The 11,653-nt window shown below is 37.7% G+C and overlaps 1 protein-coding gene across 5 annotated transcripts in view; it reads left to right on the top strand.

Annotated features, from left to right (window-relative positions):
• Positions 1-11,653, top strand: part of Nkain2 (sodium/potassium transporting ATPase interacting 2) — a 1,006,098-nt gene that overhangs the window by 20,878 nt on the left and 973,567 nt on the right. The window lies entirely within an intron of this gene.

The following is an 11,653-nucleotide window of genomic DNA, read 5'->3' as shown; positions in this document are numbered from 1 at the left end:
TGCCTTGTGGAGAGTTTTGAAATCTGAAAAGCATTTCAAAATTTTACAATAAGTGACATATAATTAATTAGGATAATTTCTTTATTCTGTACTGAGAAGCTAACAGCAAAGTTTAGGGACCAGTATTCATAAAACATAGGAACAATTCAAATGGAGGGGACTCAAGTCAAGGAGGTCAGCCAGTAAGTTATCATATAAAGTACCATGTTAATGAGAACCCAGCATAATAGTTAAAACAAAATGATGATTAATAAAAGGAAACAATAATTTCTGTTGGGAAAGTATCTGTTTCTACACCCAAAGATCTGGCTGTAGTGTGGATATTGGTATTGTCATTAGCATAAAGGATCTCCTGACAGTATTGTATAAAACACTGTATTCCATCACCTCCTGATTGGTTAAAATAAAGGGCTGAACAGCCTATACCTGGGCAGGAGAGGAAAAAGGCACAACTTCTGAGGCCAGAGAGAGGGAGAAGGTCTTAGGGAGGGACCTGCCTAGAGAAAGGGAGAAGGTCTTAGGGGGACCTGGGGAGTTGGCATCAGGACACAACAATTCAGAATATGCTCACCTACAATGCTTGAAGCTTTTTAATAAATATAAAGGTCACCATATCATTATTCAAATCAAGGGTGAGCATAGCAAAGCCTGTACTTTTAGAACTTTCTTTACAAATCACAGTTAACATAGACGCAATGTGTCTCCTTTTATACCCCAACTCAAGAGTAAGGAAAGAGATCACTTGATCATGGCTTCCATCAGTTGTAAGGTTATGAAAAGAGGAATACTTGCTGACACATGATGACAGTGAGGCAGATTGATACAAAAGAGGGGAGGGAGCAGACCCTGGCTCACCAAGAAAGAAGAAAAAGTGACATTGTTGTATGCTTCCAAGTGGGTAGAGATCACCTAGCTAAGGAGGGCGTTTAGGAGCTTGTGTTGAATTCTTTTGCACTTGAAGTAGCAATAGCAATGTAAAGGCAATGTACAGAAAATATAAAGGCAATGCAAACGTAATGAATACCAGCAGTTTTCCCAATATGTTGGTTGCCATTTTGTCCTGTTGACAGTGTCCTTTGCCTTACAGAAGTTTTGCAGTTATGCGGTCCCATTTGTTGATTCGTGGTCTCAGAACATAAACCAATGGTGTTCTGTTCAGGAATTTTTCCCCTGTGCCCACGTGTTCGAGGCTCTTCCCCACTTTCTCCCCTATTAGTTTCAGTGTATCTGGTTTTATGTGGAGGTCTTTGATCCACCTGGACTTGAACTTTGTACAAGGAGATAAGAATGGGTCGATTCACTTTCTTCTAAATGCTAACCGCCAGTTGAAATAGCATTGTTTATTGAAAATGCTGTCTTTTTCCCAATGGATGGATTTAGCTCCTCTGTTAAAGATCAACACATTGTTTATGTTACACAAATGTCATTGTAACCTAGAGATCCAGTTTCGCTTTCTTGTATATAAATGCTGAACCCCAAAAGTAAAGTGACAAGCCTTGATTAAAACTCCTCAATTTGGCTTTGCGTCCTTTTGTTCTTGAACTCTGTGTTTCAGGTCCTTTTTCTCCCTTCAACTGAGAAAAAACCCAGTTCATAAAACTGTGAGAGTTTCAATCAAGTGACCATAGTTGTGTGGGATCATTTCTGGGTCTTCAATTTTATTCCATTGCTTTACCCGCCTTTCTCTGTGCCAATACCATGCAGTTTTTATCACTATTGCTCTGTAATACAGGCTGAGAGTTGCTATTTCTCACTCTATGAAGAACTGAGTTGGAATTTTAATGGGGATTGCATTGAATCTGTAAATTGCTTTCAGCAAGATGGCGGTTTTTACTATATTAATCTTGCTAATCCATGAGCATGGGAGATTTTTCCTTCTTCTGAGATTAATTTCTGTCTTCAGAGACTTGCCATAGAGATCTTTCACTTGCTTGGAGTCACACAGGAATATTATATTATTTGTGACTATTGCCAAGGGTGTCACTTCCCTAATTTCTTTCTCAGCCTGTTTATCCTTTAAGTAGAGGAAGGCTACTGATTTGTTTGAGTTAATTTTATATTTGGCTACTTTGCTGAAGTTGTTTATCAGGTTTAGCAGTTCTCTGGTGGAATTTTTGGGGTCACTTTACTTTACCATTATATCATCTGCAAATAGTGATATTTTTGACTTCTTCCTTTCCAATTTGAATCCCTTTCACCCTTTCCTTATCTAATTGTTGTGGCTAGGACTTCAAGTACTTTATTGAAACTGTGAGACAGTTTCAATAGGTAAGGAGAGAGTGGGCAGCCTTGTCTAGTCCTTGATTTTAGTGGGGTTGGTTTAGTTTTCTCTCCATTTAGTTTGACATTGGCTACTGGCTTGCTATATATTGCTTTTACTATGTTTAGGTATGGGCCTTGAATTCCTGATCTTTCCATGACTTTTACAATGCAGGGGTGGTAAATTTTGTCAAATGCTTTCTCATCATCTAATGAGATGATCATTTTTTTTCCCTTTGGGTTTGTTTATATAGTGGATTATGTTGATGGATTTCCATATACTGGACCATCCCTGCATCCCTGGGATGAAGTTTACTCGATCATGATGAATGATTGTTTTGATGTGATCTTGGATTAGGTTTTCGAGAATTTTATTGAGTATTTTTGCATAGATATGCATAAGGGAAGTTCATCTGAAGTTCTCTTTACTTGTTCTGGTTTTATGTGGTTTAGGTATAAACATAATTGTGGCTTCATAGAATGAATTGGTAGTGTTCCTACTGTTTCTGTTTTGTGGACTAGTTTCAAGAGTATTGGAATTAAGTCTTCTTTGAAGGTACAATAGAATTCTGCATTAAAACTATCTGGTCCTGGACTTGTTTTGGTTGGGAGACTTTTAATGACTGCTTCTACTTATTTAGGGGTTATGGGGTTCTTTAGATGGTTTATCTGATCCTGATTTAACTTTGGTACCTTGTATCTATCTAGAAAATTATCCATTTCATCCAGATTTTTTTCAGTTTTGTTAAGTAGAGACTTTTGTAGTAGAATCTGATTTTTTTTTTCTAAATTTCCTCAGTTTCTATTGTTATGTCTCCCTTTTCATTTCGTATTATGTTAAATTAGATACTATCTCTGTGTTCTCTGGTTAGTCTGGCTACGGGTTTATCTACCTTGTTGGTTTTCTCAAAGAACCAGCTTGTAGTTTTGTTGATTCTTTGTATAGTTCTTTTTGTTTCTACTTGGTTGATTTCAGCCCTGACTTTGATTATTTACAGCCATCTACTCATGTTGGGTATATTTGCTTCATTTTGTTTGAAAGCTTTGAGGTGTGCTGTCAAGCTGCTATTGTATGCTCTCTCTAGTTTCTTTTCAGAGACACTTAAAGCTATGAGCTTCTTAGCATAGCTCTCATTGTGTCCCATTAGTTTTGGTATTATGTGCCTTAATTTTTGTTAACTTCTAAAACGTCTTTAATTTCTCTACTTATTTCTTCCTTGACCAAGTTATCACTGAGTAGAGTGTTGTTCAGCTTGCATGTGTGTGTGTGCCGTCCATTGTTTTTGTTGTTATTGAAGACCAATTAATCTGTGGTGATCTGAGAGGATGCATGTGATTAATTCAGTTTTCTTGTATCTGTTGAGGCCTGTTCTGTGACCGATTATATGGTCAATTTTGGAGAAGGTACCATGAGGTGCTGAGCAGAAGGTGTATTCATTTGTTTTAGGATGAAATGTTCTATAGATATCTGTTAAATCCATTTGGTTCATAACATGTGTTAGTTTCACTGTGTCTCTGTTTAGTTTCTTTTTCCATGATCTGTCTGTTGCTGAGAGTGGGGTCTTGATGTCTCACACTATTATTGTGTGGGGTGCGATGTGTGCTTTGAGCTGTAGTACAGTTTCTTTTAAGAATGTGGGTGACCTTGCATTTGGAGCACAGACGTTCATAATTGAGAGTTCATCTTGGAAGAATTTTCCTTTGAGGAGTATGAAGTGTCCTTCCTTATCTTTTTTGATAACTTTTGGTTGAAAGTAAATTTTAATTGATATTAGAATGGCTACTCTAGCTTGTTTCTTGGGACCATTTGCTCCGAAAATAAATTTTCTAGCCTTTTACTCTTGAGGTAGTATCTGTCTTTGTCACTGAAGTGTGTTTCCTGTATGCAGCAAAATGCTGGGTTGTGTTTATATAATCATTCTGTTAGTCTATCATTTGATAGATGGCTAATATCCAGTATATACAAAGAACTCAAGAAGTTAGACTCCAGAGAATCAAATAACCCTATTAAAAATGGGGTACAGACCTAAACAAAGAATTCTCAACTGACAAATAACGAATGGCTGAGAAACACCTAAAGAAATGTTCAACATCCTTAGTCATCAGGGAAATGCAAATCAAAACAATGCTGAGATTCCACTTCACACCAGTCAGAATGGCTAAGATGAAAAACTCAGGTGACAGCAGATGCTGTTGAGGATGTGGAGAAAGAGGAAAACTACTCCATTGTTGGTGGGATTTTTAAGCTGGTGCAGCCACTCTGGAAATCAGTCTGGCAGTTCCTCAGAAAAGTGGACATAGTACTACCTGAGGATCTAGCTTTCACTCCCAGTATTCACTCCTGGGAATATACCCAAAATATTCTCCAACATATAACAAGGACACATGCTTCACTATGTTCATAGCAGCCTTATATATAATAGCCAGAAACGGGAAAGACCCCAGATGCCCTCACTAGAGGAATGGATACAGAAAATGTGGTACTTTTACACATCTATTAGAAACAATGAACTCATGAAATTTTTTGTTTTTGTTTTTGTTTTTCGAAACAGGGTTTCTCTGTGTAGCCCTGGCTGTCCTGGAACTCACTCTGTAGACCAGGCTGGCCTTGAACTCATAAATCCGCCTGCCTCTGCCTCCCAAGTGCTGGGATTAAAGGCATGTGCCACCACTGCCCGGCTCATGAAATTCTTAGGCAAATGCATGGAACTAGAAAATATCCTGAGTGAGGTAACCCAATCACAAAAGAACATACATAGTATGTACTCACTGATAAGTGGATACTAGCCCAAATGCTTGGAATACCCAAGGTGCTTCGGTCCTTCTTAGAAAGGGAAACAAAACACTCATGGGAGCAAATATGGAGACAAAATGTGGAGCAGAGACTGAAGGATAGGCCATCCAAAGACTGGCCCACCTGGGGATCCATCCCATATGCAGTTACCAAACCCAGACACTATCCTGGATGCCAAGAAGTACATGCTGACAGGAGCCTGATATAGCTGTCTCCTAAGAGAGCCTGACATATGCAGAGGTGGATGCTGGCAGGCAACTATTGGACTGAGCATGGGGTTACCAATGTGATCCCCAATGTAGCAGTTAGAGAAAGGACAGAAGGAGCTGAAGGATTTTTCAACCCCATAGGAAGAACAATAATATCAACCAACCAGACTCCCCAGAGCTTCCAGGGACTAAATCACCAACCAAGGAGTACACATGGAGGGACCCATGGCTGCAGATGCATAGCTAGTAGATGATGGTCTTATTGGGTATCAATGGGAGAAGATGCTGTTGGTTCTGTGAAGGCTTGATGCCCCAGTGTTAGGGACCTCAAGGTTGGGAAGGCAAGAGTAAGTAGGTGGGTGGGGGGGATGAGTAGGTATGTTGGGGAGCACCCTCATAGAAGCAGGGGAGGGAGTATGGACTGGGAAAGGGGATAACATTTGAAATGCAAATAAAGAAAATATTCAATTAAAAAAATAAAAAGAATAACAGCATTATTAATGGTGATGGACATGTCTCCAGGCAAATGCAGAATTTGTATGGAGGTCAAACTTAACATTTCTCTCCTACTTCTGATTGCGCTAATGGGAGACAACAGTCTTTTCCGGAAACATTTCCAAAGTAAGTACCTCTCGTAAAATTTGGAACGAAAGAGGAATTGTTGCAAAGAAAATGTATGTGTAGTATCTGGAGACCAAGCAGAGAGTATGTAATCAAGAAAGTAGGTAAGAGTAGGAGAAAGGTTTAATCAGAATGGTAAAGCACAAAAGTGGCTATCAATGTGAGAGGGGTGAGAAGCTTTGAACTCAAAGCTCAGGGAGCTCTGGTGAAGCTAAAACACTTTTGGACACTTGTGGGCAAGTTGGGGGAAGGATTGAAGGATTTCAAAAGGATGGGGACCCCACAAGAGGACCAACAATGCCAACTAACCTGGACCTGTGGGAGCTCTCAGAGACTGAGCCACCATCCAAAGAGCACTGGGGGGGGGGAAGAAAGAGAGAGAGAGAGAGAGAGAGAGAGAGAGAGAGAGAGAGAGAGAGAGGAGGGGAGGGGCTGCTGGTATGAGGTTCCTGGCACATATATAGCAGACAAGAAGCTCAATATTCATGTGGGGCCTCTAATAATGAAACAGAGGCTCTTCCTAAAGCTGTAGCCTGACTGTGGTATCCTTCCCCAACAGAGATGCCTTGTCTAGCTTCAGTATAAGAGAATACACCTAGCACTGCAGCAATTTGATATGCCACAGTTGGGCAATACAAAAGGAGTGAGCCACCCTCTCAGAGGAGAAGGGGATGGAGAATTGGGGAAGGGTCTCTGTAGAGGGATACTTGGGAGGGAACAGTGCTTGGAATGTAAACAAATATATAAATAAATGAATATAGTTTTTTTAAATGGGATAAAAAATGTGATATGGGACTTTAGAAAAAATGAATACTTAGGAAAGGAGGCATGATAAATTGTTTTTAAAAAGTAAAGAAAAAGCCAGGCAGTGGTGGCACATGCTTTTAATCCCAGCACTTGAGAGGCAGAGGCAGGTGGATTTCTCTGAGTTCCAGGTCAGCCTGGTCTACAGAGTGAGTTCCAGGACAGCCAGGGCTACACAGAGGAACCCCGTCTCTAAAAACCAAAAAAAAAAAAAGAAGAAGAAGTAAAGAAAACCCTGAGGAAGAGGCAGGCTCTTTGATGCTCTTTGTGGAGTTTATCTTCGGATTTGCTCTTTATTGTGTGACCTTTGATGAAGTGTCTGTACCTCCCAGAATGTCTGCACATAAAGTTATTTGTTTTCTATATAAGAATTATTTTGACCTTTGGACAATTTTAATATATATAGAAATACTACACATGCTCAGGATCCTGGACACAATTTGGAAAAGCCCCATTGGTTCCTGAGTAGTTAGATTTTACAGGGTTCAAACACATGCAGATAAGCTTGTGCATCTCATCAAGAGTGAGGAACAGTCGGTCACTAGAACTCTCTTACACCTAGATTGAAGCTAATACCTATGAGCTTATGTAGCTATAGAGCAATGTAGTCTGTTTTGGTTTGTTTGCTTGTTTGTTTTTTTGGTGGTTTTGGTTTGTTTGTTTTTGAAACAGGATTCCATTTTGTTACTATCTATTCTGGAACTCACCATGTAGGCCAGGCTGGCATATCTGCTTGCCTCTGTGGGGCTTAAAGAATGCTCCATAATAAAAACCATTCACAGAGAAAGTGAGCAAAGCAAGATCTTTTTAGCAGTGATACTGATGGCAGTAAACATTAAAATAATCAGTAGAAATCAAAAGATAGAAAATGACAACCAAAAGAGAATAAGAAGTATAGTAATTTTTGCATATTTGAGCTGGAGTGTCATGTTATCATTAGCTCCCATGAGAGTACCTTTCTCTTGATGCTATTATTGTGGGTACTTAAAATACTCAATCAATTTATTCTTAATGAATTACTTAATTTAGTGTATATGTGTGTGTAAGAAAGGGAGAAAGAGAGACAGGGAAAGGGAAAGATGGATATCTATCTATATCTGTATCTATCTACCTAGATAGAGAGATAGATATAGATAGATTTTATATATATACACACACATATATATACATATACATGTATACATATATGTGTGTATATATGTACATATATGTATATGTACATATATGTATAACATATATATGTGTATACATATATATTGTACATATATACACATATATATATACATGTTCATATATGTACATATATACTTATATATATGTGTTAATTATAGATCAAGCACATGCAATATGTCCTGGCCCTAATTTGTAATTTAAAAGTAGTTGTTTCCTAACCAAGTCATCAAGGGGAAAGGGTTGATATTCAGGCTACCAACTAGGCTATCAGGAACATCCTTGTTTTTATTGATTTTGTTATGTTCTGTTGCAGAAACTAAGACAGAAATTATATCTTTTTTGTTTTTAAAGGTTTCCTTAAAACCATTCTGAATGCTCCAAGCAACTAAATAAGGTTATAATTATGGGTTCATAGTTATGTGTTTGTGTGTGAGTTTGACAATGGGGGTAATCTTGATTTTCAACTTCATGGGATTTGGAGTAACCATGGACACAAAACTACTGCCTATGCGTGTGAGAGAATGAGGTGGGCAAAACCACCCCGAGTTTTCATGATTTTCTTCTGTTCTGTGGGATGAGGTTCTGTGAACTGCGCAGAAAGGCGAAAGCTAGCTCAGTGCTAGCTTCATTTCTTTCTGCCTCCTGACTATGACCAGCCACTTCAAATTCTTACTGCCATAACTTTACGAAAATGGTTAACTGCATATCAAACTTCAACCCAAAGAAATGCTTTCTCCCTTAAGCTGATTTGGTCAAGTATTTTATTGCAGCAACAAGGTAAGCAGCTAATACACAGATTCCAGAAATGTGTTTCCCATAGTTGGGAAGGACAGAAATCAAATATAAAAGTGATTCCATGTCCATGAGAACTTTCTTTTGGGTTTATAGATGGCACTGTCTAGGTGCATGCATAGTAGAGAGGGAGATGACCTTCCTTGGACCTTTCTTATAAATGAACCATACCATTCACAAGGATTCTTCTTTCCTGGTCCCTATCTCCTAATGAGCTGAAGTTATATTTTAGCATTTAAATATTTTCTAGGATGGGTGGAGGCTTTTCAGACGATGGCACAATCACCATTAGTAAACAAAATTTAATTCCAAAGAAATAATTTGCCATCATAGGTAGTGATTGTATTCAGAAGATATTTCTGGCTTAGACTAGCTTATTGATATGATTAACTTAGAAGGTTTATTTAATGGTCTCTTTTCAGATAGACCATTATTATCACTTATTTTTAACAAAAAAATAACACAATGAAATATCTTAATTCTGAAAATAGTATCATTCACCAAGGCCCACGTATGCCAACTATTGTACATTTTCTTAATGTTCAAAGTGGGCAGTTTCATTTGCTTGGAGATTCCGTAAAAGAGGTTATTAAGAGTACGTAGCACAGGGCAGAGTCTCTTGTCCTAATGCACGGTTTCAACTTGAGCTTTCCCGCAAGAGTCAATGAAACGGACTTAGCTGCAGAAATCAGCTACAGCAGAACAGCTCATTTGCCATCCAGTAAGACCCTAGCTGTGTGTTTAAAGAGCTCCTGTGCTCTGAAAACAATGATAAAAGCCCTTAGGCAGTATTGGGGATTGTATGTGTTTTCAAACGGTTGCCCATCTCATATGGAGAGATGGGATAAATGTATCACTAATGTGGGTAGTTCAAATCAGTCAAGGCACATTTATGGAAGATGTAGATTAAACATGATTAAGAACTGCTGTGGTTTGCCAACAGATACTATTTTGAATTATATTAATTTCTGGATTTAAAATTACATGACTGCTTTTAGTGCTTTAGGAGTTCATTTAGCATCCATTGAAGGCAAGGATATAGTGGAGTGATTCCATTATGCAGTATTCTTTGGCCTGTAAAGTATGAAAATGTTGCTGAAAAATGTCCCAGCAAGGCCACTTGGTCAGCAACCAAAGTTTCTTGCCTCTAGATTATTAGAGAGGAATGTGCAAAAGTAAAAGCAGTTGCAACATCCTCAAATGTCATTTAAATTTTATTTTAATAGGGACCTAGTGCATCTGGGCATTTTCTGGAACTTCTTGAAGCTTTTGAGGTGTTTACTTTCTGAGTCTTAAGAATCTTCCATTTAGAAGTTCTTGAGTATTCATGGGATTGCTTGAAAGGTGGAATTCCTCACCTACTTTTAGAACATTCTAAGTGTTAATGAGAGTCCCTTGAAAATGGAATGTTTTATATTGGAGGGAATTGTTATGCAGAGAAATGATGCTGGGCAAACAAGATTCTACATATAGAGAAATCAAAGAAGATTCCTATCTTTACCTCTATGTAAACATTTTAATGTGATATCTAAAACAACCAGAAGAAAAATAAGCCAAATGGACAGCACCAAAATTGAATTGAACACAATTGTAGGTTAATTCCTGACATCTTTCTGTGGGATGAGGTTTCATAAACCTCATAGAAAGGAGAAAGCTTTATTATTCATTTCTCTTATTCTGGAATTGTATAAAAATATTCCAAAACTATAAAAATAAATAAATACATAAATGGAAATGTATTTTCCTGCAGTCATCTATAAAACATCTTGCCCCATAGTTAAACAAATGGAATGGAGTGGATTTCTTCCTAGTAGGGAGACAGACAGGCAGAGGGCCACTCCTTCAACTCTACATTAGCTGGTCAGGTGTCTTATTTATAGCACTGAAGCTGGACTGTAACTGCGATTAATATGTGATCTCTATTTAAAGCTACAAACCTCACTGAATTGCACTCTCATGATTTTTATTCTTTGAACAATTTGCAAAAGTCGTTTAAAGTGTCATTATACAAATGGCTTTTTCTTCAATGAGTTACAGTTTGAAGAACTATAAAGTTTGAACTACTTTAAAGGAAGTTGTACTAATAGTCTTCCTTGAAATAGTTTTAGATAACAATAATTGGGTCCTGATCTGTTAAGTAATAAAATGACAGTAGAAAAATAGACACACAGTGGGGGTATGTGCTTTCTTTTGTTACAGAAGGGTAATTCATAATATTATTTTTTAAAAAGTGTATGAACACTATATGAAAAATTGACTTGGAGACTGCCAGACTAAATTGGTTGGTTTCTTGGTGGACTAAGTCCTTACATAAAAGTTCTCACAATTCCTCCTTTAAATATTTATTATTATTTTTATGTGCATGTGTGCACAAATGCACAATGCACTTACACAAGCTTTCCACTGTGTGTGTGTGTGTGTGTGTGTACAAGAACATCGTTTTCCAGTCAATTATTTCCTTCCTTCTTTAGGTAGAGTCTTGAGATAGAACTCAGGTTGTCAGGCTTAAGGAAGAATCCTGTCAAGCCATCTCACCAACCCTGTCCTCCCTGATTTCAAAATTGCTTATAGAAGGTTAACATTAATGATAATAATTACACATATATAATATATTATATATATGCATAAAGTCAGAGCCTTTCAACACCTATACTGAGCAGAAAGTGACTGGCTAAGAGAGGCACCAGAGGACAAGGTAGTACTGGACTTAAATGCTGTCATGATTTATAATCATACCAAACAATACCACTGATGCTTTCCATTTCACTTTTTTTTTATTTAGACTACCAAGCTCTGATTCTTTTGTTTTGTGCCTTGAATGTTCTTTAGTATAAATTGTTATATTAAATTGTTAGTAAACGCTAATTAAAGCAAGAGTATTTTCATTGTCTACAAAACTTTCTGAGTTTGAGAATTATAATACTGCATTTTAATGAGAGATTGGGGAGAGAAAGAGAGAAAGAGAAAGAGAGAGAGAGGGAGAGAGAGAGAGAGAGAGAGA

The sequence above is a fragment of the Mastomys coucha genome, unplaced genomic scaffold, assembly GCF_008632895.1.
Source record: "Mastomys coucha isolate ucsf_1 unplaced genomic scaffold, UCSF_Mcou_1 pScaffold2, whole genome shotgun sequence".
Taxonomy (NCBI): domain Eukaryota; kingdom Metazoa; phylum Chordata; class Mammalia; order Rodentia; family Muridae; genus Mastomys; species Mastomys coucha.
Note: the sequence above shows the minus strand (reverse complement) of the source record. Positions and strands in the feature narration are given on the sequence as shown.